This window comes from Mus musculus, chromosome 7, assembly GCF_000001635.26.
Source record: "Mus musculus strain C57BL/6J chromosome 7, GRCm38.p6 C57BL/6J".
NCBI lineage: Eukaryota > Metazoa > Chordata > Mammalia > Rodentia > Muridae > Mus > Mus musculus.
The window spans coordinates 112,519,958-112,538,874 of NC_000073.6; the positions used below are offsets into that span (position 1 = coordinate 112,519,958).

The following is an 18,917-nucleotide window of genomic DNA, read 5'->3' on the forward strand; positions in this document are numbered from 1 at the left end:
TGTGTGTACACGGGGCTTTCTATCTAAGACAGTTAGACTGGCTGATAGGGATAATGTGGAGGGGTAGGAAAGGAGATAAATAGATAAGTAAGGGGGTACAGGACTATAGGCAAGGAAATCAATACCTAATTGGGCCACATTCATCCTCTACGCCTAAATTAAGCTTCGACTTTGGCACTGCACAGAGAAATGTGTGCCCCTCTGTGAGCTGTTTCCTGCTAACTGCTTTTCCCAGGATATGTCTGCCAGCTCTCCTCCATCGCTGGGGCAGAGTAAGTGTCTTGATTGTCTTTGGTGGCAGGAGCATAAAGGACACAAGGATCTCACTCTCGAGAGCTTTCGATGTGGTTCTCCCACCTGGTTTAACATGGCTCAGTTCCAACAGGTGCTCTGTGGGTTTGATCGACGGGTGTGGAGGGTTGTTGGCAAGATTTTCCACTCAGCTTCCATCTATGGTAAAACAGGGCTTGAAAACTCGCATGTGGGTCTAGGGCTGGCCTGAAATGCCTCCTAGGATGTTTGACAGGTTGCATCCGTTTGGGCTTCTTGATCTGAGTTCTGGAAGACCATGGTTAATGAAAATCCAGGAGGTCTTCCTGGCCTCCTTAAAGATGTATAGGAGAATCCTGGCTCCCTTGGGGTTCTCTTTGCTTCTGTCCCTGATGAATTCTGTCATATATGAAGTTATCATCCACCCCCTCCAGTAAGCCGTGTGTGCTGAAAGTCCCAACCAGAGAGGATGACTGCTTAGGGAGAAGAGAGGAGATGGGAGGTGTGGAGTCCACAACTAAATCCAGAGATCCCTCCCTGGGCAGGACAAGTGTCACCCTAGGGTTGGAATGGCCTTGGGCCAGATACAAAGGGAAAGAAGGGGGTGAGAGGGGCCACACCACCTCTGATAGGTGGGCACTTCGATGTCGTTTCCCCAGGGTATCCTTAGAGAGCAGTGAAGAGAAGTATTTCCTAAGTATTTGCCAGTTATCCGTAATTTCTTTCTTCGTCAAATTTGCACGTGGACTGGTGAGGTGGGTTGGCTGGTAACTGTGCTTGCTGCCAAGCCTGATACCCTGAGTTTAATTCTGGGAACCACGTGATGGAAAGGGAGAACCAACTCCTACAAGTTGTCCTCTGACATCTATACATAGAATATGTACACTCATGCGTGTGCATGCGCGCGTGCGCACACACACACACACACACACATAAACAAGTAAATAAATTTTAAGACCTTAAAAAAGTTTTAAACTTTAAATTGCAATTGATATATATCTACCCACAGCTTTGCAGACCTCCACACATCAGAAGACTGTCCTGAAAGCAGACACAGGGGACCCCAATGTACTTCTCTTAAGTACATGGATGGGTAAATATTATGTATTTGGGAAGTCATTATATGTGAAGATTATCATTACTGCTTGCTATATTAGATGCATTTCTTTTGTTGTGGTACCTGTGTGCAGGTGTGGATGCCCAACATACCCAAAGGCATTGGGTGTCTTTCCTGATTGCTCTCCAATTCACTCCTGAGGCAGCATCTCTCACTTGAACTCAGAGCTCACCACTTTGTCTAGTGTACCTAGATTACTTGCTCCAGGAAGCCCCTGTCGCTGCCTCTGATACACTGGGGTCTGAACCCCAGTCCCCATGCTGAGCCATCTCCCAGATTTCTTTTTCAGCCTGGCATTATCTTTAGTGTGGCAAATAGCTTGTTCTCATCTGCTTCCTTATTTTTGAAAACAAGCCCTGGGCTTACTTCTGCTCATCACTCCAAAGGACCATTAAAAAGAAAGATGAAAAAAGACCTAGGAATGATGGTGGAGCCTACAGTCGCAGCTGTGGGAGAGCTGAGGTAGGAGAGTGGCAGAGACTGTGAGGGTGGATGTAGTTACATAACAAGGCTTTGTATCAAAAAGACAAAACATTTTTTAATCGAGAAATTATAGAAGACCAAAACAACTGACAATATGAAACTTCTATTGCACACAAACATAGAAAGGATAGTGTGGGTCTTCCCTCACCCCTCCCCCACCGCTGCCCTCCCCCCAAAGTAAATCTGTCAGTAAATTCACCATGAACCAATGATCTTTACTTTGTTGGTTGTTTTGTTTTGTTTTGTTTTGTTTTGTTTTGAGACAGGGTTTCACTGTATAGCTCTGGTTATCCTGCAACTCACTCTGTATACCAGGCTGACCTCCAACTCACAGAGATCCACATGCCTCTGCCTCCTGGAATAAAGGTGTGTGCCATCTCTGCCCAGCCAATCTTGATCTTGATACTTCTTACCTGATCTCTCATCTTCACTGGAAAGTTAATTTGCATTAAATCCCAGATATAATAATAATAATAATAATTTTATGTATTATGCATAAAGACTTTAAAATTTTACCATTTATTTAGGTATAGTTTTCTTTTTCTTTTTTTTTTTAAAGATTTATCTATTTATTTTATGTCTGTGAGTACACTGTTGCTCTCCTCAGACATGAGAAGAAGGCATAAGATGGGAAGGCAGAAGAAGGCATCTGTAAGGGGAACTACAGATGGTTGTGAGCCACCATGTGGTTGCTGGGAATTGAACTCAGGACCTCTGAAATAGCAATCAGTGCTCATAACCGCTGAGCCATCTCTCCAGCCCTAGGTATAGTTTTTCAATATTTAAAATTTACATTTCAGGGTACCACAAAAGTGATTAATTTTATTATAGAAGGATTTTTTATTTAAAAAAAATTACATAAGAAAAAAAATCAATTCCTTAACATTTTCCAGCCTTTTGTTTTCCAAATTTTGATCATTTAGTAATTACTTTCCAGCATGTTGGAATCAATATTTAAGATGACAACAACAGAAACCTTGCTGGGATTGGTGGCTCCCTGCTCATGTTCTTTTGTATCTTTGCAATGTTTTTTGATTTTTTTGTTTGTTTGTTTGTTTGTTTTTGAGAGATCTGTAGAGTTTCTAACAGTCTGGATTCTGCTAATTGGACAGTGGTGGTGTGGTTGAACTTACTCATCGGGCCCCTGCATTTCCAAAGCTTGCTGGTTAGGGGTGGGGTCAGCATAGCTTGTCTCTGAAGGGAGGTGGGAAGCCTTACTACTCCTTGCCTCTCTTCTTGTGATTCGAGGAGCCACTGATGGTCATTATTTAGATAGCTGGTCTACTGGGGCACTGAACCATCACTAGTTAGCTGAAACTGTGTATACGTTCACCCAGAGCTGGAGGGAGAGCTCCCAGCATTGTGCTTCTTTTTTGAGACAGGGTCTCTCACCGAGGCCTGGGATTTACTGACTCACAGGGGCGGGCTGGCCAGTGAGCCCCAGCCATCCTCCTGTCTCCACTTCACACTGGGATCACAAGAACTAGTTGCCACACCTGGACTTTTGCAGTGGTGCTGGGGATTGAACTTGGGTCCTCATGCTTGCTCAGGAGGCACTTTTCCAACTAAGCCATCTCCCTGGTTCCCTAGGTTATCATCATCGTCGTCATCATCATCATCAATCCATTATTAATCCTTGGGTTTACATGTAGTTGACCTATTTCAGTCCATTACTATCTCTGACTTTAATTTTTCTGCCTTTGGCCAGCCAAAGCCTGACTGATAACTTCTATAGCTGATAGAAGCCCACACTTGTCGGGCTTCGGCAAGTCAGATGACCCAGGCTCATCCCATGTCTCTGGTCTTACTATGTTCAGATCTAGAGTCAGCCCCTTCTCTCAATGGCATTGATCTTGAGATACCACAGCCCAAGTGCTGTAGCCACTGAATATCATTTGCCCACTTTTAAAATTCAGTCAACTAGTGGCACAACGGCCACAACTAGTGGCAGCACCAGCTTCCATGACAGCCACCTCAGCTGTCTCCCCTCTGCTTTCACCATGCTGTCTTCTATTTCTTTGAACACCCTCCCCCCAGACTCAGTCACAGCAATCATATGGCCCTTCACTCCACGTCTGGGTGCTCCACTTTGCCACGTGCCTCAAGCATCTTTCTGCATTGTGGAGCCTTTGTGTAAGCTTGCCCCTTCCTCATCATCCTGTCACAGTCCACCCAAGACAAGGGGTGGTCCTTTCTTACAGTCTCCTCTCTCTTGGTTTTTTGAGCGCAGATGGCTCTCCCAGGCATTCTTAACCCATTAGATTGTCTCTGGCAAGCCTCTCTGTCTCTCCTAGTGGTCACCCATTACTAGGCACACACTGTTGAGAGGTGGTGAAAAGGTAAATGAGCAGGTACTGAGTGCTGGGGGAGGTAGGCTCTGCTGTGCTAAGCATTTTATATGTGTTATGTCATGGTAGCTCGTTACCAAGCTGTGAGCTAAGCGATAGGATTCCCAGTTTGGAAAGGGAGTAAGTCAAAAGGCTGTGCTCAGATTCATCCAGGGACTAAAGGCCAGACTAACTCAGTCTACCTTATCATGGGAACATGTGTCCTGGGCTAGACTTCTACTTGGCTGGATTCCCTGTAGGTCTCTCTCTCCCTCTTACCACCCCCTTGTGTGTGTGTGTGTGTGTGTATGTGTGTAAATACATGTACATGGAGAGGCCAGGGGTCAACCTTGGATGTGTTCCTCAATCGCTCCTCACTTTGCTTTTTTTTTTTTTGGTTTTTCGAGACAGGGTTTCTCTGTATAGCCCTGCTGGCTGTCCTGGAACTCATTTTGTAGACCAGGCTGGCCTTGAACTCAGAAATCTACCTGCCTCTGCCTCCCAAGTGCTGGGATTAAAGTCGTGTGCCACCACCGCCTGGCCCACTTTGCTTTTTTATTTGCAAAGGTTCCTGGATTTCCAAGAACTCATGATTCAGCTAAGTTGGCTGGCCATCCAGCAAGCCCCAGGGATCCACCTGTCTACACCTCTCTAGCATTGGGGTTACAAGTACAAGCCACCGTGCAAGCTTTTTCTGAGAATGCTGGAGATCAAGCTCAGATCTTCATCCTTGCTTGGCTAGAAATTTACCAATAGAGTTGTGTCCCCAGCCTCTGGAGAACCTTTCCGAGTTACCCTTCAAACTTGCAAAAACTGTTTTTACTTATCAAGGGGCTGGGCACTGTTTTCAGGTCTAAGCCCACATATTGCATGTTCTGGCTTATGTGATCTTGGATTCACTCTATGATGACACACATGGTTGTGCCAGCTTCTAGCCTGTTCTGTGTCATCTCCCAGCCCCTACTGAATTCCTGAAGCCACTGAAGTGCCTTGTCCTCTGAGATGCTCTAATTCCCACCTCCACGTGAGCAGGCAGGGGCAGTTTCTCCTTCATTCTCTTCACTGCAGATGTAGCTGTGCCTGTATGAGTTACTCTTCGGTGCTATGACAAAAGCATCTTAAGGAAGGAATGAAGGAAGGAAGGGAGGGAGGGAGGGAGGGAGGAAGGAAGGGAGGGAGGGAGGGAGGGAGGAAGGAAGGAAGGGAGGGAGGGTTATGCTGATTCAGCATGAGCTATGGCCCTTCATAGCACGGAGGGTAGCTGGCCTCATTGCATCCATCCAGAAAGCACTGAGAGAATGCTGTAGTTTCTCTTTTTCATTCATCCTTGCACCCCAATCCATAAGATTGTACCTCTGCAGTTAGGGTAAATCCTCTTAGTTAAGCCTTTCTGGAAATACGCTCGTAGACACAACCAGAGTATGTTTCCACAGTGATTATATATCTAGTCAAGATTGACCATCTCTGTGATGCAGGAACATTTCTCACCACAGATGCTCAATGTGTGTTAGAACAGATGCATAATGTGTGGTACCAGCCATCCCACACCCGCTCACACAGGTTCAACATAAGTGTCTTTGAAATGGTCTTTGTAATGCAATATCCTATGGCCATTGCTGCTCTGCACGTCTTTGTATGCGCTCATTTCTGTCTCTAAGTTAAATCCTGCCCTGTGCTTGGAAGATGCTACTGGAATGAGGGTCCCGGTGCATTGCCTTGCACGGAGTTGAGACTCCCTAATTATCCATTGAATTGAATCAAATGGGAGGTTGTACAGAAGGCAGGCTCAGGCGAGGTGCGCAGCCCGCAATCAGCAGAACGGCAGACAGTTAAAGCAGTTCGACTCACCACAATTTCTTTTAATAGATTTTTCTGTACAGATTTGCTGTCAACATGGGTTTGCTGGTCTCGGAAAAAAAAAAAAAAAAAAAAAAAAAAAAAAAGATACATAACCAGGGAACTGTGATGGCTCTCGTGGTGCAGAGACTGGCAGTCGGTGCCATTTCTAGTGCCATACTCCATGAATTTCCAGGTCTGGGCAGGACTTTATCTAGCACTAAGAGGGTCTAAAATGATAAGCGCAATGGCCTCATACCAGATTTCCTGAACTCCCCCATTCTGGACAGGCATATGTCACCAACTCTGCTCTTCCATGAATGCTTTGTTCCTTTATCCCTTCCAGTCCCCTCCGGAAGTCCAGACCTTCGAGGGATTAATCCTGGTGTAAAAAGTCGAGCTGTTTATTTGGCTGCAGGTCTCTGCAGAGCAGCCCGGCGGCCCGCGTTGCCATCCTGTTCACTCATTCAGCAAATGCGTGTTAAGCATTCATTGTGTGACGGATGCTGGCAGATGCTGGTGGATGACCCCTGGGCCCTTTGGAATCATGGGGGATACAGGTGTTCTTCAGATATGCACACAGGTGTGTAATTGCACACTGCTGGGTGAGATGGACAGAAAAACAGACCTCTGGGGACAAAAAAGATCTGATGCCACCTTTATTGTGAAGCCCATTCCTTTTCCCCATCTGGACCTTTCTGGACATGCTTGGAGTTCTTCCAGAGCAGCCACTAGCACCCTAGACTTGGGGTGCACACGGCTGTGCACTTCCAGGCCAAGGGCTCGTTCTCTCTTAGAGAAAGGTACATCATATCAGTGCACAGCCATTGAAGATAGGAGAAAAGAATGAGCAGATGTTCAGTGCCTCCTGTCCTAGCTTAATTTCTGTCCCTGTGATTAAAAACAAACAAACACAAGCCTGACAAAAACAATTTAGGGGAGAAAGGGTTTCTTTTCTCTTCTCTTCTTTTCTTTTCTTTTCTTTTCATTTCAGAATTGCAGGTCTGCTGTAGAGTACTCAAGGCAGCAGGAGCTTGAAGCAGCTATCATCATACCCATAGTCTAGAACAAAACGAAATAAATGCACCTATGTTAGCTCACTTGCTTGTGTTCAGCTATAGATTTCCACTCTTACACAGTTCAAGATTCCTTGCCTAAGGAATGGTGCTGCCCACAGTAGTCTGAGTCTTCCCCCTAATAGTTAACTTAAGCCATTCTCACACAGACATGCCCACAGGTCAACCCAATGAGGGTGGGGGGGCGATCCCTCATTGAGACTCTTCCTAAGTGAATCTGTTTGGGTCAGATTGACAGTTAAAGGTAATAATCATATACACATTGGTGTTCCATCCGACAGCTGATAGCCCTGCAGTTGTAACAATGGGCTGAACTAGCCCTGAACTTCAACTCTGTTCCCCAGAGGATTGTAAAGGGGAAACTGCTATTTGGGAAACAGCCAGCACAGGGCCTGGCCTCTCTCTCCACCCTCAGCAGCTTCCTCAAGAGGCTGCAAGGCTCTGATGAGACCAGGCTGCCTACTCAATTTAACTTGGCATTCTCGGATCAGCCTGAGTAAGGTCAGGACAGCCTTAGATGCTCCCGTGTGGTCATGTCATGGAGCCAGATCTCAGAAATGGCTTAGGCCTACTGTCAAAACATAAAGGACAGGGTTCAGCTTCAGGTCTAGTCTGTTCCTTACTGCTCTGTTACTTGAGAAAAAATATGTACCCTACTCAAATTTCTTCCTAAAAATATATTCTTTATCTCCCACCAATTTTTTTGGAGATTGTCTTGGGAGATGAGAAGTCTTGAGCCCCTCCATGGGTACAATAGAAGTTTGCACCTCCAACCTCAGAGATACCCACAGTTGCCTCCATGTTGGCTCACCTGTAGGAAGCAGTGTAGGTCTTGGTGTAATTAAATCTCTTCACTTTTTTGCCAGGGTCTAGTTCCTGGAGTCCCATAGCCTATGCCTGACAAAGTGAAGACAGCTGGGGTTGGGGGCTGGGCTGATGGGAAATCTCTAAGAGGTGTTTTCTACAAGGCCCCTGACTATTAATACCAACAGCTTCTGTGGGACTCATCTCCTGCAATCTGATGAGGACAAACTGCCACATATGAGGGAGGGTTATCACCTCTTATGGTCCTCGGTCCAACATCTGACCCCCACCCCCTTTCACATCAGGGTCTCATGTGGCCCAGGCTGACCTCACACTCAGTCTGTAATCAAGGCAATGCCTGAGTCTCATGCTCCTGATTGCTGGGGTTACAGGTCTGTACCCAGTCCTGACTAATACAGGGTTAGGGGTCAAGCACAGGTCTCATGTGTGTTAGGCAAGCATGTGTCAACTCTGCTCCTCCAAATCTGGAAACTCCCTAAATGTCTAGCAGCTACAGCTCCCTTAAATGTGTGTGTGTGTGTAAGTCAAAAGACAACTTGCTGGAGTTGGTTCTCTCCTTCCATTCTGTGAGTCCTGGGGATTGAACTCATGTCATCAGGCTTGGCAGCAAGCACCTTTACCTGCTGAGCTATTTCACCAGCCCTGGGTAGACTTTAAAGGCAAGGTAGTTGTGTGGTATAAAGAAGCAACAGGCCATTGCATGGAACAAGCAATCCCACTGATGTGTTGTTCCCCTGGCCCCTCCTTGCCTTGTCCTATTTAAATTGAACTCCTGCAGCTCATTTAAGACCTCAGCAAATGTTGCCATTCACATTTTTGACTGCCTGGAACCCACCAGTAGTTGTGTTCTGCCCTCTCCTTCTAAGCTTGTCAGCAATTGGAGGGCAGCTGTACCACGTGCTGGGCGGAACAATAAAATCATGCCCTGGGTCATTGCTTGGCTACCTTCCAACTCTGCAGCAGCTACAAAGCCAACCAAATTAAAAACTGCTGGAAAAGTTAAGACGGAAGACTATGGATCCTTCCACCCCTTCCTGTCACAGTGCCAGTCTCCCCCTATGGCTTTTTTTTTCAGGGTGAGTGTGTGTGTGTTCCCAAAACCTGATGGGAGACCTTTGTGACTAAATAGTTATATAGAGTATAGGAGCATGTGATTCTACTCTGGCACCAAGGTCACCAAGGATTGGTTCCTGCCTCGTCTATGAGAGTTGTGAAAACAAGTAACATTTTTTGTTTTTGTTGAAAATAATAGAGCTTCCCTTGTTTGAGGGGCTGGGTGGGCAGGACCGGGGCTTTGCATTTTCCTTTGGCAATCTCCCAAAGAGGGAGGTGAACCCGTATGTTGGAAGGAAAGGCAAGGGGAGAAGAGAATCTCCCTGATCCATAGGAAAAGCCACTGTAGACAGTATGGTCTTTTCAGAGATACCCAGATCCTGATACCCTGGAGATCTTTGAACAAGTGCTTTATGTGAAAAGGGGGGGATTAAAGATTATGGTTTGGATTTGAGTGGGAAGTCCATACTGGATTACCCAGGTAGACCTAGTGGAAGCACAAGGTAATTGAAGAAGGGTCAGAGGGATGCAACTGGAAAATCCACCCCCTCCCTCCTCCCAGTCCTGGCTTTGGAGATGGCGTGATAGAACCAAAAGACAAGGAGTGTAGGCAAAGGGGTGAGAACACAGTTTGCTTAGAACCCCACAGAGGCATGCAGGCACACTGATGTCTCCACTTTAACCCAGTAAGACCCACATTGGTCTTCTAACCTATAGCTCTTGCTGTAAGCTGCCAAGTTTCCAGTTGTTTGCTTATGCTGCAACAGAAAACTAGTCCAGAAACTCTGGACACAAAACCCCTATCCGGGGCCTTGAGCCCTGATAAGAGTAAGAGATCCACCCGTGAGACCCACCCACCCACCCCTTTCCTAGAGAGTGAAGGTAGTCCCTTAAGCATCCTTAAGCAAAGAGGAAGCTCTTTATGTTCCCTGCAGCCATTCTATTGGTTGCTTTCCTCTCTTGTTATCATGACAAAATACCTGGCAAGCACCTTGAGGAAGGAAGTATTTGGCTCACAGTTGAAGATGCAGTCCATCCATGGCAGGGAAGGCTCCTAGGTGGCTTGAATGTGAGAGATGCAGGGAGCAGAGGTGAAGGCTGGAGCTCAGCTTCCCATTTTCCCTTCTCCTTTTTATTCAGTCTGGGCCCTGCAGCACAGGTTGGTGCTGTCAACATTAGGGTGGATCTTCCTTTCACAGTTAAACCTGTCTGGAAACACCCAGGAACTGTGTCTCCATGGTGATTTTAAATCCAGTCAAGTTGACAGTGAGGTTGGGCCATGACATCACAGCCCTGGACTGTGGGCTTTCTGCCTAGCTTCTTGGGATCATAATGAGTATTGCCCTTGTTGTGGGATTTTTGTGATGATCTTGGTGTATTGTCTTCTGTTCAGATGCCTCTAGAAAACAAGTCACCATGATCTTCCCGGATAAGGGAGGAAACCTATGTGTCCCATATAATTATGGATTTCTTCCTTTCTATCTTTAGCCCATGGGCAGGGTATATTTTTCTACAACAGTAGTGTCTTAGGGTTTCTATTGCTTTGATGAAACACCATGCCCAAAGCAACTTGGAAAGGAAAGGGTTTATTTGGTTCACACATTGTTCATCATGGAAGGAAGTTAGGACAGGAACTCAGACAGCGAGGAACCCAGAGACAGGAGCTGATGCAGAGGCCACAGAGGCCTGCTGCTTACTAGCTTGCTCATCATGGCTTGCTCAGCCTGCTTTCTTATAGAACCCAAGACCACCAGCCCAGGGATAGCACCACCCGTAATTGGCTGGGTCTTCCCATATCACTAAGAAAACACCGTACAGCGGGATCTTATGGAGACATTTTCTCATTTGAGATTCCTTCCTTTCGGATGACTTTGCTTCTGTCAAGTTGACATAAAACTAGCCAGCACAACTAGTACATTCATATTAGCTTTTTAAAATATTCTTTTGGCATAGTTTTAGAGTCACAGAACATTTGTAGACATGAACACTTTCCTCCTATCCCACCCCCAGTCCCCGCACTTCCATCTTGCATTGTTAAATAAGGCATGCTTGTGAGAACTGTAGTTCAGCATTGTAGTGGTTTGGTTCTGGCTGCTTTAGTATTTGCTTTTTTATGTTTATTGACTGCGGTTCAGGAGTGACTGTGGCAGACATGTAGAGGTCAGAGGTCAACTTTCATGCGTCAGCTCCCTCCTTCTGCTGTGTAGGTTCCAGTCAGCAAATGCCATCACCCGCTGAGCCTTCTTGCTAGCCTTGCTTTGTGGTTTTTGAAAACAGGACCTCGTGTTCTCTAGCTGACTTTAAACTCATTGTGAGGCCAAGGCTGGCCTTGAACTTCTGATCCTCTTACCTCCACTTCCCAAGCCCTGGGATCACAGGTGTGGGGCACTGTGGCCAGTTCCATCTTCTCTTAGCTGTTAATCTTGCAGACTTGCGATATGGTAACCTTGACAGTTCTGAGAAGAACTGGCCAAGTATTTGAGGGATTTGTTGTTGTTGTTAATACTGTTGTGTTTGTTTTTGTTTCGTTTTTTAAATATGTATGAGTGTTTTGCTGGCATGTATGTTTGTGCACAATATCCATATCTGATATCAATGATGGCCAGGAAAGTGTGTCAGATCCCCTGGAACTAGAGTTAGTGTGGGCTTGAGACTTGAACCCAAGTCCTTTAGAAGAGCAGCCAGTGTTCTTAAATGATACATTTCTCCAGCCCCTGGCCAAGTGTTTTTTAGGTTCTTCTTCTACTGGGGTATATAGCTGACCTCTTTCTCCTCATTAGGCTTTGGGATGTGGCTTCTGAGAAGAAAAGGCAAAGTCGCATTTTGACCTTATCATACCAATAGTGTTCAATATCAGCATGCCACATGGCTGTTAATGTTGACTTAGTCATATGTTTAAGGTAGCACGTTAGGATGCTTCCAGCATGAAGCCAGGCCTTGTGCCTCCTTTCCATGTATGTAATACTGTATGTAATAATACATAATAATACATGTATTCTAATACTGTAGAATGAGAAAGTTGCTGGCACAACCCACAACTAAGGGTGGGAAATTGTGCCCAGTTTAAACTGCAAAGATCTACTAAGTTATCTCATTTTTTTTTTGAGACAAGGTCAATCTATGCATGTGGTTCTCAACCTGTGTAAGTCATAAGCCTCTTTGGGGATCAAGTGACCCTATCACAGGGTTCACCCAAGACTGTTGGAAAACACAGATTTTACATTATGATTCATAATAATAGCAAATTACAGTTATGAAGTAGCAGCAAAAGTAATTTTATGGTTGGGGGTCGCCACAACATGAGGAGCTGTATTAAAGGGTCATAGCATTAGGAAGGTTGAGAACCAATGCTCTATGTGATCCTGGCTGTTCTGGAACTCACCATGTAGACCAGGCTGGCCTCAAACCAACAAAGATCCGCCTGCCTCTGCCTCCCAAGAGCTGGGATTAAGGATGATGCCACTAAGTCCAGCAGTTATCTGGGATTTGACAGCAAACCATACCTCTGTTAATGTATTCAGTTGTTTATATCAGAAGGATGCCTAGATATTTATTTTATGCCTTTGCTTATAATCCAATATAATTTTTTTGTTCAAATTGTTTCAACTGTGACTTATCCATTCTCATGTGTGTTTGTGCATATGTGTATGTATGTGTATATATGTTATAAGTTCATATGTATATGTATGTATAAGTTCATACCCATGTATGTGCATTCATGTGTGTTTGCAGGGCAACCTCTGGTGTCAGTCCTCACTTTGTACCTTGTTTGACACGGGATCTGTTTGTCATTTTGTCACTGTGTATGCCAGGCTAGCCCCTCACGAGCTTTTGGGAACTCCCCATCTCTACGTAGAATCTCCCCATAGGAACACTGAATTACAGATGAGTCTTACCATGCCCAACTCTGTGTAGATGCTGGGGATTCAATCTCAGGTCCTCAGGCTTGTACAACAACCACTGTATCCACTGACTCATCTCTCTAGCCCCTTCCCATGCTTTAGCTGTGTTGCTGAGAGTAGATGTTTTAATAAGGTTCAACAGATTTCTTTCATAGATTTTCCTTTTACTGTTTCTATCTTAAAAGTTCATTGCCGTACCCAATGTCAGCGTGCTATCCTCTTTTGAGGGGGGCAGGAAGGCTAAGGTGTTATACTTTAGATTTAGGTCTGCAGTTATTTCAAGTTTGGGAAAAGGTTTATAATCTTTGTCTTCATTGATATTTCTGCTTCCAGACGTTCAGTCCCTTTAGGGTCCTTTGTTTAAAAGACTGTGCGTTCTGTGTAGATTTGCCTTTGTGCCTTTAAGAGATGAACTGAGGTTGCTCGGATGGAGTTCAGTGTGAAGAGTGCTGGCTTAGCATGCGCAAAACCCTGCATTCCATCCCCAGCACTACATAAGTCAAGTATAATTAAACACACCTATAAGACCAGGATTTAGAAGGTGGAGGCAGGAGGATCAGGAGTTCAAGACCACCCTCAACTATATAAGTTCAAGGTTAGCCAGGGATCCATGGGATGATGTTTGGGTCTGTTTCTGGGTTCTCTGTTCCGTGTCATTAAGCTGTTATCAATGGCATCCTGTTTTGACTACGATAACTTTACTGGTGTCTTGAAGTCTATAGCCAGTCTCTGTACTGCCTTTGCATGTGAGCCTCAGGATCAGTCTGTCAGTGACAAGGAAACAGCTCCCTATGGCTGTGACTGAGAGATTTATATTGCCCACATCTTGATCCTCTGCATATTTAGTTTGGTTTCTCCCAAGTGTTACATTTATGCTACTGGAATGGCACTACATTTAGTTTAAAATTCCAGTTGTTCTTTCCAGTATGTGGGAGGACGGTCAGCTTGTGCAGTGATAATGGCACTCCCTGCAGCCTAGTGACACTCCCTCTGTCTCCTCCATTGGAGGCGTTCTGCTCTTTCTTTCTCTATGACTAAGCCCAAGGCCCTAACACTCTGGCCCATCCACATCTCTGCCACTCCCTTGTTTCTCTTCCTTGAGTATGTCCTAATGTTCAGACATCATCACTACTGTCTCACCCCCTACCCTGTTTCCCCAAACCTCCCTATTTTCACACATAAGTGCTTTGGGGTAATGACAATGTAGGCGTTTCAAAGTCCTATTCAAATGTCCCTTTTGCTAGGAACCCTTCCACTTCCCTGTGTTCAGCTTCAAAATCAGCCTCATTCCACACAAGTTCCTCCGGTTCCCATCTGGCACCTAGAGTGGAACACACTAGTCCCATGGTTCCCCTGGGCCTGTCTTCTCCACTCCTGGGAGCCGAGTGAGGCATGTCTCCAGGCTCTAGAGGAGGCATTCAGTGGTGCTTCTCAGTTGAGTGAATATAATTAGGGATCCTGCACAGGGAGCCTCAAACTCATTATGTATGGACTTGAACTTAGGATCCTCTTGCCTCCCCTCCACAGTGCTGGAGTTGCTGTGTGCACCCGTCCCTGGAGATGGAACCCAGGGCTTCAAGTGTGCCAGCCCAGCCCCACCCACCAGCCCAGCTCCACCCACAACCCTCTTTCACCTTTAGAAAACTTTTTCCATTCTTTTTTCCATACTTGTTTCTCTCCTGGGGTTCTTGGGGTTCCCAGGCATAGAAGTTTAGGGTTCACCAAGTCCTGTGGCTATCCTGTTCTTTCTGGGGAGAAAGAGGAGATTAAGTTACTATCAAGTACAGACCTATGCTATCCACGTAATCCTTATCCCCATGCACTAACTGGGTAGACTGTCCCTGGTCCATCTGCTCTTCCAGCTTACATAGTAAGGGGTGGTTTCCGGGGCAGCAGCTCACCAGTATCAACAACGTCCTCCCCCTCTTTTCCTTCCTTCTTGACAACTTCAGCATGTTAGCTTCTTCGGGCAGACTTACCTCTTGGCTATAAAAGAACCATAGCAAAGTTATACATAAAAGCCCAATACAATGCTGGAGAGAAGAAAGGAAAAAGACTTACCTTCCATGGGACTCTTTCTTAAATGGGGGGAGATTATTCCTAGAAACTCCTAGAACTATTTCCACTCAAAGCTCTGACTAGAGTTGTATCATATGGCCCCCGAGGCAAGGGTGGGGAGCATCATTACTGACTTGAAGCAATCAGGATCTCACTCTAGACCCAGGAGGGCAGGTGGATCCTAGATGAAAATGGGGGTTCTTTCAAAAGGATAAACACGGGAGGAAAACAGACGAACGGCTTCAGCTCTAACTGCAGGAAGCCACATCAGGTCCTCCGGCTAATAAAACCAGAGCAGGATTCGAATCCACCTCTTCAAGTCCCCAAGCCTGCCTCTGCTGGATGTGGACCTCATTTCAGATGGCATTTTCTAGAAAATAAAATGAGATGAAGAAACCCCTTTTCTTGGAGTGAACTAAGGCAATCTCTGCGCCTTCGAAGCCGGCTCTTCCGCTAGCCGTTTAGGGCTTTTATTAAGTTATGACTAATGGCGGGTGAGCAGCTAGAGACTGCACCCTCGGGCCGGGAGCTTCAACCCATTCTCTAGAGTAAACAACATCTTCAGATTCTGCGCCGCCGAGAAAATTCAATCGCGGCCCTTTGTCTTTCCCAGCTCAGGGCCTGGCAAGCAGGCTGCTGCTGGGCCCTGCTCGGGTTGAATAGAAAGGAACCTTCCAAAGCAGGGCGGGCTGTTTTGGGAAAGTGGCTGCTAATGGGGCCTCGTGGGGCGGGGGCCAGGCGCAGACTGAGCAGTTTGCATATTGGCTTTTCCAAACAACTGGCTCTGAGTCAGCGGTTAATGGAACGGGAATGGGGTTCCTGCCCAATGGTTTCTTCCAAACACCCATTTCCAATTGTAAGCATATCTCAGCCTTTCTTCTGGGGCTTGTTATGTCTCTGTGAGTGAATTGAAGAGGCAGGCCAGAGGGCGGGGTTCTGACTGTAGCTGTGTTCATCTGCAAACATTCTGAACAATGCTCTCGGAGGGGAGACCTCATTCAGACCCACCTTTAAGAGTCCCGGCTGGGAATATCATCTTTCTAGTCAGATGGAGATATTTTAAGACCACTGTGTTTATTCTCTGGCTCTAGCTACATTTGGGGCAGAAGTGGATTTTCTTCCTTCACAAAATGCGGACTGGTCAGGAATAGTGTAATCTTGTAATCTCAGCACCCAGAAAGCCAAGGCAAAAGGACTGCTGCAGGTTTGAGGCCATCATGTGCAACATAGTGAATCTGGGAGCAGCCTGGGCTACCTGGCAAGACTCTGTCTCAAAAGAACAAAACAAACGCTACAAATTCTATCTCAGAAATGCACAATAGTGCACGCAGAGTCGGGCTAAAGTTCAGACTAAAGGGTAAATGACTCTTGGCCCAACACTCTCCCACGACCCCACCCTCACCCCCACCCCCACCCCAACAACATGAAGGCCTTTTTAAAACTCCTTGGGTAAATTCTGCATCTGCATCTAGCCTGTTCCCTAAACAGTGATCTTTGCAGTCTGAGTTACTTAATCAATACATACTCGCCAGGTACAGAGTATTAGAGGTATCATCTTAAATAGTAGCAGCAGCTCATATATCCATGGTTCTTTCCAGGGACCAGGAACTCATTTTATCTTCTCAAGAGATCTAAGAAGTTGGCAATATTATTTTTACTCCCATCATGTAGATGAGGAAACTGAGGCACAGGAAATTAATGGGTTTGTCCAAGGTCACATAGCAGAGAAAGTGGTAGAGCCTGAGTTTGAATCTAGGCATCTAGTTCCTAAGCACGTGCTATCTGACCTCTTTGGGAATCTGATAGTAAACAGAGGACAAAGTGTCCCCTGGCTAGAGTGAGGCTCAGTTGGAAGAGTGCTTCCTAGCATGCACAAAGCCCTGGGTTCAGTTCCTAGCACCACATTACCACAGAGCTGATTATACATGCTTCTGATCCCAGCACCACGAGGTAAAGGCCAAAGTTCAAGGTCACTTTGCCTGCTGCTATGTGAAAAACTTTTCCTGGGGAGGCATAATACCCACATCTACTCATCCCAGATAGGAAACCCATGACAGACCAAAGTACAGATATCACCAAAACAGAGTTTGGCGAACCACTGGGTTTTATTGGGGCCATCTACAGGAATATGGCTGAAGGGTTACTTATAGGACGAGAAGTGACTCAAAGATAGCTGTACTACTGAAGCCCACCCCAGTGTGGGTGACAGCTCACAAAGTTGGAAATCGGAAGCACACTGCACAGCCTGCAGGCCGCTCAACAGGTTGTAAAATGCCTCAGTTGGTCTATACCTCTTCCGGGCAGCTGGTCTGGTCTCAGAGCCTTCTTTTATTTTATTTTTTCCAATTTTTATTAGGTATTTAGCTCATTTACATTTCCAATGCTATACCAAAAGTCCCCCATACCCACCCACCCCCACTCCCCTGCCCACCCACTCCCCCTTTTTGGCCCTGGTGTTCCCCTGTACTAGGGCATATAAAGTTTGCAAGTCCAGTGGGCCTCTCTTTCCAGTGATGGCCGACTAGGCCATCTTTTGATACATATGCAGCTAGAGTCAAGAGCTCCGGGGTACTGGTTAGTTCATAATGTTGTTCCACCTATAGGGTTGCAGATCCCTTTAGCTCCTTGGCTACTTTCTCTAGCTCCTCCGTTGGGAGCCCTGTGATCCATCCATTAGCTGACTGTGAGCATCCACTTCTGTGTTTGCTAGGCCCCGGCATAGTCTCACAAGAGACAGCTACATCTGGGTCCTTTCAATAAAATCTTGCTAGTGTATGCAATGGTGTCAGCGTTTGGATGCTGATTATGGGGTGGATCCCTGGATATGGCAGTCTCTACATGGTCCATCCTTTCATCTCAGCTCCACACTTTGTCTCTGTAACTCCTTCCATGGGTGTTTTGTTCCCAATTCTAAGGAGGGGCATAGTGTCCACACTTCAGTCTTCATTCTTCTTGAGTTTCATGTGTTTAGCAAATTGTATCTTATATCTTGGGTATCCTAGGTTTGGGGCTAATATCCACTTATCAGTGAGTACATATTGTGTGAGTTTCTTTGTGAATGTGTTACCTCACTCAGGATGATGCCCTCCAGGTCCATCCATTTGGCTAGGAATTTCATAAATTCATTCTTTTTAATAGCTGAGTAGTACTCCATTGTGTAGATGTACCACATTTTCTGTATCCATTCCTCTGTTGAGGGGCATCTGGGTTCTTTCCAGCTTCTGGCTATTATAAATAAGGCTACTATGAACATAGTGGAGCATGTGTCCTTCTTACCCGTTGGGGCATCTTCTGGATATATGCCCAGGAGAGGTATTGCTGGATCCTCTGGTAGTACTATGTCCAATTTTCTGAGGAACCGCCAGACTGATTTCCAGAGTGGTTGTACAAGCCTGCAATCCCACCAACAATGGAGGAGTGTTCCTCTTTCTCCACATCCACGCCAGCATCTGCTGTCACCTGAATTTTTGATCTTAGCCATTCTGACTGGTGTGAGGTGGAATCTCAGGGTTGTTTTAATTTGCATTTCCCTGATGATTAAGGATGTTGAACATTTTTTCAGGTGTTTCCCTGCCATTCAGTATTCCTCAGGTGAGAATTCTTTGTTCAGTTCTGAGCCCCATTTTTTAATGGGGTTATTTGATTTTCTGAAGTCCACCTTCTTGAGTTCTTTATATATGTTGGATATTAGTCTCCCAGCCAAAAAAAGCCCAGGACCAGACGGGTTTAGTGCAGAGTTCTATCAGACCTTCAAAGAAGATCTAATTCCAGTTCTGCACAAACTATTTCACAAAATAGAAGTAGAAGGTACTCTACCCAACTCATTTTATGAAGCCACTATTACTCTGATACCTAAACCACAGAAAGACCCAACAAAGATAGAGAACTTCAGACCAATTTCTCTTATGAATATCGATGCAAAAATCCTCAATAAAATTCTCGCTAACCGAATCCAAGAACATATTAAAGC

General features: G+C 45.7%; 1 protein-coding gene and 1 long non-coding RNA gene across 5 annotated transcripts in view; one reads left to right on the top strand and one right to left on the bottom strand.

The window, feature by feature from the left end:
- Nucleotides 1-18,917, top strand: part of Parva (parvin, alpha) — a 163,983-nt gene that overhangs the window by 92,252 nt on the left and 52,814 nt on the right. The window lies entirely within an intron of this gene.
- On the bottom strand, nt 7,015-15,726 carry Parvaos (parvin, alpha, opposite strand). 2 transcript variants are annotated; one of them, NR_154467.1, is made up of 5 exons: nt 14,951-15,726; nt 14,791-14,875; nt 14,524-14,637; nt 9,968-10,135; nt 7,015-7,095 (listed from the first exon to the last, which is right to left on the bottom strand). It is a non-coding gene; the product is annotated as a parvin, alpha, opposite strand (long non-coding RNA). The 2 variants fall into 2 exon arrangements; NR_154466.1 differs by having other exon boundaries at nt 9,968-10,196.